We start from the raw sequence: 11,079 nt of genomic DNA, 5'->3' as shown, positions 1-11,079 counted from the left end.
ACCTTGAAACACCAGCCCCAGCACGACTCCCTACACTGCCTGAACACCACTGCCCTAAACCCTGAAACACCAGCCCCAGCATGACCCCCTACACTGCCTGAACACCACTGCCCTAAACCCTGAAACACCAACCCCAGCACGACCCCCTACTCTGCCCGAACACCACTGCACTGCCCTAAACCCTGAAACACAACCCCCTGCACGACCCCCTACACTGCCCGAACACCACTGCACTGCCCTAAACCATGAAAAACCACCCCTAACACAACCCCCTACACTGCCTGAAACCACTGCTCAGCCCTAAACCCTTAAACACCACCCCCAGCACGACCCCCTACTCTGCCCGAACACCACTGCTCTGCCCTAAACCCTAAAATACCACCCCAGCATGTCCTCCTACACTGCCCGAACACCACTGCACTGCCCAAAACCCTGAAACACTATCCCCAGCATGACCCCCAATACTGCCCGACCGCCACTACACTGCCCTAAACCCTGAAACACTATCCCCATCACGACCCCTACACTGCCCGCATACCACTGCACTGCCCTAAACCCTGAAACACCAGCCCAAGCACGACCCCTACACTGCGCGAACACCACTGCACTGCCCTAAACTTTGAAACACCAGCCCCAGCACGACACCCTACACTGCCCGAACACCACTGCACTGCCATAAAACCTGAAACACCACCCCAGCACAACCCCCTACACCTCCCGAACACGACTGCACTGCCTTAAACCCTGAAACAACACCCCCAGCACGACCCCCTACACTGCCCGAACAGCACTGCACTGCCCTAATACCTGAAACACTACCCCCAGCATGACCCCCTACACTGCCCGAACACCACTGCACTGCCCTAAAACCTGAAACACCACCGAGCACGACCCCCTACACTGCCCAAACACCACTTCACTGCCCTAAACCCTGAAACACCACCCCCAGCACAACCCCCTACACTGCCCAAACACCACTGCACTGCCCTAAACCCTGCCTGAAACACTACCCCCAGAGAGACCCCCTACACTGCCCGAACACTACTGCACTGACCGAACCCCTGAAACATCACCTCCAGCAAGACCCCCTACACTGCCTGAACACCACTGCCCTAAACCCTGACACACCACCCCCAGGAAGACCCCTTACACTGCCCGAACACCACTGCACTGCTCTAAACCCTGAAAAACCACCCCTAGCACAACCCCCTACACTTCACGAACACCACTGCTCTGCCCAAAACCCTGAAACACCAGCCCCAGGACAACCCATACACTGCCTGAATGCCACTGCACTGCCCTAAACCCTTAAACACCTGCCCCAACATGACCCCCTACACTGCCCGAACACCACTGCACTGCCCTAGACCCTGAAACACCAGCCCCAGCACGACCCCCTACTGCCCGAACACCACTGCCCTAAACCCTGAAACACCAGCCACAGCACGACCCCCTACACTGCCCGAACAACACTGCACTGTCCTAAACCTTGAAACACCAGCCCCAGAACGACTCCCTACACTGCCTGAAAACCACTGCCCTAAACCTTTAAACACCACCCCAGCACGACCCCCTACTCTGCCCGAACACCACTGCTCTGCCCTAAACACTAAAATACCACCCCCAGCATGTCCTCCTACACTGCCTGAACACCACTGCACTGCCCAAAACCCTGAAACACTAGCCCCAGCATGACCCCCAATACTGCCCGCCCACCACTGCACTGCCCTAAACCCTGAAACACTAGCCCCAGCACGACCCCCTACACTGCCCGAATACCACTGCACTGCCCTAAACCCTGAAACACCAGCCCAAGCACGACCCCCTACACTGCCCGAACACCACTGCACTGCCCTAAAACCTGAAACACCACCCCAGCACAACCCCCTACACCTCCCGAACACCACTGCACTGCCTAAAACCCTGAAACAACACCCCGAGTACGACGCCCTACACTGCCCGAACAGCACTGCACTGCCCTAAAACGCGAAACACTACCCCCAGCACGACCCCCTACACTGCCCGAACACCACTGCACTGCCCTGAAACCTGAAACATCACCCGAGCACGACTCCCTACACTGCCCGAACAACACTGCACTGTCCTAAACCTTGAAACACCAGCCCCAGCACGACTCCCTACGCTGCCTGAACACCACTGCCCTAAACCCTTAAACACCAGCCCCAGCATGACCCCCTACACTGCCTGAACACCACTGCCCTAAACCCTGAAACACCAACCCCAGCACGATCCCCTACTCTGCCCGAACACTACTGCACTGCCCTAAACCCTTAACCACCACCCCCTGCACGACCCCCTACACTGCCCAAACACCACTGCACTGCCCTAAACCCTGAAACACCACCCCTAACACAACCCCCTTCACTGGCTGAAACAACTGCTCAGCTCTAAACCCTTAAACATCACCCCCAGCGTGACACCCTACTCTGCCCGAACACCACTGCTCTGCCCTAAACCCTAAAATACCACCCCCAGCATGTCCTCCTACACTGCCCGAACACCACTGCACTGCCCAAAACCCAGAAACACTAGCCCCAGCATGACCCGCAATACTGCCCGACCACCACTGCACTGCCCTAAACCCTGAAACACTAGCCCCAGCATGACCCCCTACACTGCCCGAATACCACTGCACTGCCCTAAAACCTGAAACACCAGCCCAAGCACGACCCCATACACTGCGCGAACACCACTGCACTGCCCTAAACTTTGAAACACCAGCCCCAGCACGACGCCCTACACTGCCCGAACACCACTGCACTGCCCTAAAACCTGAAATACCACCCGAGCACGACCCCCTACACTGCCCAAACACCACTTCACTGCCCTAAAACCTGAAATATCACCCCAGCACAACCCCCTACACCTCCCGAACACCGCTGCACTGCCTTAAACCCTGAAACAATACCCCCAGCATGACCCCCTACACTGCCCGAACAGCACTGCACTGCCCTAAAACCTGAAACACTACCCCCAGCATGACCCCCTACACTGCCCGAACACCACTGCACTGCCCTAAAACCTGAAACACCACCCGAGCACGACCCCCTACACTGCCCAAACACCACTTCACTGCCCTAAACCCTGAAACACCACCCCAAGCACAACCCCCTACACTGCCCGAACAGCACTGCACTGCCCTAAAACCTGAAACACTACCCCCAGCACGACCCCCTACACTGCCCGAACACCACTGCACTGCCCTAAAACCTGAAACACCACCCGAGCACGACCCCCTACACTGCCCGAACACCACTTCACTGCCCTAAACCCTGAAACACCACCCCCAGCACAACCCCCTACACTGCCCAAACACCGCTGCACTGCCCTAAACCCTGCCTGAAACACTACCCCCAGAGAGACCCCTACACTGCCCGAACACTACTGCACTGACCGAACCCCTGAAACATCACCTCCAGCAAGACCCCCTACACTGCCTGAACACCACTGCCCTAAACCCTGACACACCACCCCCAGCAAGACACCTTACACTGCCCGAACACCACGGCACTGCCCTAAACCCTGAAACACCACCCCCAGCATGACCCCCTACACTGCCCGAACACCACTGCTCTGCCCAAAACCCTGAAACACCAGCCCCAGGACGACCCCTACCCTGCCTGAATACCACTGCGCTGCCCTAAACCCTGAAACACCTGCCTCAGCATGGCACCCTACACTACCCAAACACCACTGCACTGCCCTAAACCCTGAAACACCAGCCCCAGCATGACCCCCTACTCTGCCCGAACACCACTGCACTGCCCTAAACCCTGAGACACCAGTCCCAGCACGACCCCCTACACTGCCCGAACAACACTGCACTGTCCTAAACCTTGAAACACCTGCCCCAGCACGACTCCCTACCCTGCCTGAACACCACTGCCCTAAACCCTGAAACACCACCCCCAGCACGACCCCCTACTCTGCCCAAACACCACAGCACTGCCCTAAACCCTGAGACACAACCCCCTACACTGCCCGAACACCACTGCACTGCTCTAAACCCTGAAAAACTACGCCTAGCACAACCCCCTACCCTGCCCGAACACCACTGCTCTGCCCAAAACCCTGAAACACCAGCCCCAGGACAACCCATACACTGCCTGAATGCCACTGCACTGCCCTAAACCCTGAAACACCTGCCCCAACATGACACCCTACACTGCCCGAACACCACTGCACTGCCCTAAACCCTGAAACACCAGCCCCAGCACGACCCCCTTCTGCCCGAACACCACTGCCCTAAACCCTGAAACACCACCCCCAGCAAGACACCTTACACTGCCCGAACACCACGGCACTGCCCTAAACCCTGAAACACCACCCCCAGCATGACCCCCTACACTGCCCGAACACCACTGCTCTGCCCAAAACCCTGAAACTCCAGCCCCAGGACGACCCCTACATTGCCTGAATACCACTGCGCTGCCCTAAACCCTGAAACAACACCCCGAGCACGACGCCCTACACTGCCCGAACAGCACTGCACTGCCCTAAAACCCGAAACACTACCCCCAGCACGACCCCCTACACTGCCCGAACACCACTGCACTGCCCTAAAACCTGAAACATCACCCGAGCACGACCCCCTACACTGCCCGAACAACACTGCCCTGCCCTAAACCCTGAAACACCAGCCCCAGCATGACCCCCTACACTGCCTGAACACCACTGCCCTAAACCCTGAAACACCAACCCCAGCACGATCCCCTACTCTGCCCGAACACTACTGCACTGCCCTAAACCCTTAACCACCACCCCCTGCACGACCCCCTAAACTGCCCGAACACCACTGCACTGCCCTAAACCCTGAAACACCACCCCTAACACAACCCCCTTTACTGCCTGAAACCACTGCTCTGCCCTAAACCCTTAAACACCACTCCCAGCGCGACACCCTACTGTGCCCGAACACCACTGCTCTGCCCTAAACCCTAAAATACCACCCCCAGCATGTCCTCCTACACTGCCTGAACACCACTGCACTGCCCAAAACCCAGAAACACTAGCCCCAGCATGACCCGCAATACAGCCCGACCACCACTGCACTGCCCTAAACCCTGAAACACTAGCCCCAGCACGACCCCCTACACTGCCTGAATACCACTGCACTGCCCTAAACCCTGAAACACCAGCCCAAGCACGACCCCCTACACTGCGCGAACACCACTGCACTGCCCTAAACTTTGAAACACCAGCCCCAGCACGACGCCCTACACTGCCTGAACACCACTGCACTGCCCTAAAACCTGAAACACCACCCGAGCACGACCCCCTACACTGCCCAAACACCACTTCACTGCCCTAAAACCTGAAATATCACCCCAGCACAACCCCCTACACCTCCCGAACACCACTGCACTGCCTTAAACCCTGAAACAATACCCCCAGCATGACCCCCTACACTGCCCGAACAGCACTGCACTGCCCTAAAACCCGAAACACTACCCCCAGCACGACCCCCTACACTGCCCGAACACCACTGCTCTGCCCTAAACCCTGAAACACCACCCCCTGCTCAACCTCCTACACTGCCTGAACACCACTGCACTGCCCTAAACTCTGAAACACCACCCCCTGCACGACCCCCTACACTGCCCGAACACCACTGCACTGCCCTAAACTCTAAAACACTACCCCCAGCATGACCCCCTACACTGCCCAAACACCACTGCACTGTCCTAAACCCTGAAACACCAGCCCCTGCACGACACACACACTGCCCGAACACCACTGCACTGCCCTAAACCCTGAAACACCACCCTCAGCAGAACTCCCCACACTGCCCAAACACACCTGCACTGCCCTAAACCCTGAAACACCCCCCCAGCAAGACTCCCTACACTGCCCAAATACCACTGCACTTCCCTAAACCCTGAAACACCACCCCCAGCAAGACCCCCTACACTGCTCGAACACCACTGCCCTAAACCCTGAAACACCACCCCAAGCAAGACACCCTACACTGCCCGAACACCACTGCACTGCCCTAAACCCTGAAACAACACCCCCACCAAGACCCCCTACACTGCCCGAACACCAATGCACTGCCCTCAAAACTGAGGCACCACCCCCTGCTTGGCCCCCTACACTGCCCGAACACCACTGCTCTGCCCTAAACCCTGAAACACCACCCCCAGCACATCCCCATACACTGCCCAAACACCACTGCTCTGCCCTAAACCCCAAAACACCACCCCCAGCATGACCCCCTACACTGCCCGAACACCACTGCTCTGCCCTAAACCCTGAAACACCAGCACCAGCACGACTCTCTACACTGCCCAAACACCACTGCCCTGCCCTAAACCCTGAAACACCAGCCCAAGCACGACACCCTACGCTGCCCGAACACCACTGCACTGCCCTAAACCCTGAAACAACAGCCCCAGCATGACCACCTACACTGCCTGAACACCACTGCACTGCCCTAAACCCTGAAACTCCAGTCCCAGCACGAACCCCCTACACTCCCCGAACACCACTGCACTGCCCTAAACCCTGAAACACCACCCCCAGCAAGACCCCCTACACTGCCCGAACACAACTGCACTGCCCTTAACCCTGGAACACCACCCCCAGCAAGACCCCCTACACTGCCCGAACACCACTGCCCTAAACCCTGAAACACCACCCCCAGCAAGACCCCCAACACTGCCCGAACACTACTGCACTGCCCTAAACCCTGAAACACCACCCCCTGCATGACCCCTACACTGCCCGAACACCACTGCACTGCCATAAACCCTGAAACACCACCCCCTGCACGACCCCCTACACTGCCCGAACACCACTGCACTGCCCTAAACCCTGAAACACCACCCCACACACATCCCCCTACACTGCCCTTACACCATTGCTCTGCCCTAAATCCTAAAACACCAGCCCCAGCATGACCCCCTACACTGCCAGAATACCACTGCTCTGCCCTAAACCCTGAAACACCATCCCCAGCACGACCCCCTACACTGCCCGAACACCACTGCACTGCCCTAAACCCTGAAACAGCAGCGCCAGTACGACCCCCTATACTGCACGAACACCACTGCACTGCCCTAAACCCTGAAACACCACACCCAACACGACCCCCTACACTGCCCGAACACAACTGCACTGCCCTTAACCCTGGAACACCACCCCCAGCAAGACCCCCTACACTGCCCGAACACCACTGCCCTAAACCCTGAAACACCACCCCCAGCAAGACCCCCAACACTGCCCGAACACTACTGCACTGCCCTAAACCCTGAAACACCACCCCCTGCATGACCCCTACACTGCCCGAACACCACTGCACTGCCATAAACCCTGAAACACCACCCCCTGCACCACCCCCTACACTGCCCGAACACCACTGCACTGCCCTAAACCCTGAAACACCACCCCACACACATCCCCCTACACTGCCCTTACACCATTGCTCTGCCCTAAATCCTAAAACACCAGCCCCAGCATGACCCCCTACTCTGCCCGAACACCACTGCAGTGCCCTAAACCCTGAAACACAACCCCCTGCACGACCCCCTACTCTGCCCGAACACCACTGCTCTGCCCTAAACCCTTAAACACCACCCCCAGCACGACCCCCTACTCTGCCCGAACACCACTGCTCTGCCCTAAACCCTGAAACACCACCCCCTGCTCAACCTCCTACACTGCCTGAACACCACTGCACTGCCCTAAACTCTGAAACACCACCCCCTGCACGACCCCCTACACTGCCCGAACACCACTGCACTGCCCTAAACTCTAAAACACTACCCCCAGCATGACCCCCTACACTGCCCAAACACCACTGCACTGTCCTAAACCCTGAAACACCAGCCCCTGCACGACACACACACTGCCCGAACACCACTGCACTGCCCTAAACCCTGAAACACCACCCTCAGCAGAACTCCCCACACTGCCCAAACACACCTGCACTGCCCTAAACCCTGAAACACCCCCCCAGCAAGACTCCCTACACTGCCCAAATACCACTGCACTTCCCTAAACCCTGAAACACCACCCCCAGCAAGACCCCCTACACTGCTCGAACACCACTGCCCTAAACCCTGAAACACCACCCCAAGCAAGACACCCTACACTGCCCGAACACCACTGCACTGCCCTAAACCCTGAAACAACACCCCCACCAAGACCCCCTACACTGCCCGAACACCAATGCACTGCCCTCAAAACTGAGGCACCACCCCCTGCTTGGCCCCCTACACTGCCCGAACACCACTGCTCTGCCCTAAACCCTGAAACACCACCCCCAGCACATCCCCATACACTGCCCAAACACCACTGCTCTGCCCTAAACCCCAAAACACCACCCCCAGCATGACCCCCTACACTGCCCGAACACCACTGCTCTGCCCTAAACCCTGAAACACCAGCACCAGCACGACTCTCTACACTGCCCAAACACCACTGCCCTGCCCTAAACCCTGAAACACCAGCCCAAGCACGACACCCTACGCTGCCCGAACACCACTGCACTGCCCTAAACCCTGAAACAACAGCCCCAGCATGACCACCTACACTGCCTGAACACCACTGCACTGCCCTAAACCCTGAAACTCCAGTCCCAGCACGAACCCCCTACACTCCCCGAACACCACTGCACTGCCCTAAACCCTGAAACACCACCCCCAGCAAGACCCCCTACACTGCCCGAACACAACTGCACTGCCCTTAACCCTGGAACACCACCCCCAGCAAGACCCCCTACACTGCCCGAACACCACTGCCCTAAACCCTGAAACACCACCCCCAGCAAGACCCCCAACACTGCCCGAACACTACTGCACTGCCCTAAACCCTGAAACACCACCCCCTGCATGACCCCTACACTGCCCGAACACCACTGCACTGCCATAATCCCTGAAACACCACCCCCTGCACGACCCCCTACACTGCCCGAACACCACTGCACTGCCCTAAACCCTGAAACACCACCCCACACACATCCCCCTACACTGCCCTTACACCATTGCTCTGCCCTAAATCCTAAAACACCAGCCCCAGCATGACCCCCTACACTGCCAGAATACCACTGCTCTGCCCTAAACCCTGAAACACCATCCCCAGCACGACCCCCTACACTGCCCGAACACCACTGCACTGCCCTAAACCCTGAAACAGCAGCGCCAGTACGACCCCCTATACTGCACGAACACCACTGCACTGCCCTAAACCCTGAAACACCACACCCAACACGACCCCCTACAGTGCCCGAACATCACTGCACTGCCCTAAACCCTGAAACACCACCCCCTGCATGACACCCTACACTGCCCGAACACCACTGCGCTGCCCTAAACCCTAATACACCACCCCCAGCATGACCCCCTACACTGCCCGAACACCACTGCACTGCCCTAAACCCTGAAACACCACCCACCGCACAACCCCCTACACTGCCCGAACATCACTGCACTGCCCTAAACCCTGAAACACCACCCCCCAGCACAACCCCCTACACTGCCCGAACACCACTGCACTGCCCTAAACCCTGAAACACCACCCCCCACACGACCCCCTACACTGCCCAAACACCACTGCACTGCCCTAAACCCTGAAACACCACCCCCACAAGACCCCCTCCACTGCCTGAACGCCACTGCACTGCCCTAAACCATGAAACACCACCCCCCAGCAAGACCCCATACACTACACAAACACCACTGCACTGCCCTAAACCCTAAAACACTACCCCCAGCTCAACCCCCTACACTACCCAAACACCACTGCACAACCCTAAACCCTAAATCTATCCCCAGCACGACACCCTACACTACACAAACATCACTGCACTACCCTAAACCCTAAAACACTACCACCAACACGATCCCCTACACTACACAAACACCACTGCACTACCCTAAAACCTAAAACACTACCCCCAGCACAACCCCCTACACTACACAAACACCACTGGACTACCCTAAACCCTAGAAACGTAACCACCACCACATGCCCAATCCCCCTTACCTCTCACTCCTTTTGGTTCCTCTCTCCTCATGGTTCCTGCTTCATGTCATCTCTAAGGGGTGGTGCACGTCGTTGTGTGGAAACAGAACAGCTTCTGTTTCCTTACAACAACGTGGATCGTCTAATTTTTTTTTAAACTCATGCTCATTTACCATACATACCTTTACAACTAAATTCATTGTAAAGGCATGCATGGTAATTGACCATGCGTTGTAAAAGAATGCGTAGTAATGATTTTGCGATGTACAACGCATGCGTGGTATTACATGCATTGTAATGGTATTGCGAAGTAAAAAATTTGTTGTAACGGCTGTTTACCGATCGAAGCTGGCCCCTGTTCTTCAGTGAGTCGTTTTTTTGATAAATTAGGAGGAAGGAATGTGTTTTTTTACCAAAAAGTGCATCCCCGGCTGTTGTATTGTGAAAGTGTCCGCGTGGCCTGGTTTCACATCCGGTGAGAGAGTGGAAGAGTCTGTTTGGATCTAAAGGGGTTCTGTTGTTGGACGGGGCCGGCGCGACACGTCATCAGAAAACACAGCTAATGGAAAGCGTTGTCCCCGAAGTGTGGAGCAGTGCCATGAGAGGTCAACGAGTGTACGTCCCTCTGCAGTATGACCGTACCGCGTGACCCATGTGCCGCTTCCAGTGTACAGAAGGCAGAAGCGGCATCCATCGCAGGTCCTCTTGAAAACTGTTGTAGCACTAATTGTACATTTTCAAACTAGGGCATTTTAACCTTGTTGTTCCTGCCAGATACAAAGAGAAGATCCTGTGTTATTCAGTGCCCTTGTTACCTTTTCTGTGGGTAGTGGTGCTTGTCACTTCGCTGCCCCGCCGGTGCACACAACTTGGCTCCCCACCTCGTGTGCCATCTGCAGGGCCTCTGCCCTCGGATCACTGGTTTCGGTTTCTGGAGTGGTAACATAAACAGTTGCTCCCAAAGGCCTAGCCTGAACACTTAGGTGAATATCCCCTGCGCCAGCATTCCGTGGAAATTCTTTCCTAGCTCTCCCACGTCAACGACGATGTCATAATAGCACGGCTCCGCTCGCGACCCCGTATGATGTCATAGGA

Source organism: Triturus cristatus, chromosome 4_2, assembly GCF_964204655.1.
Source record: "Triturus cristatus chromosome 4_2, aTriCri1.1, whole genome shotgun sequence".
Taxonomy (NCBI): Eukaryota; Metazoa; Chordata; class Amphibia; order Caudata; family Salamandridae; genus Triturus; species Triturus cristatus.
Note: the sequence above shows the minus strand (reverse complement) of the source record.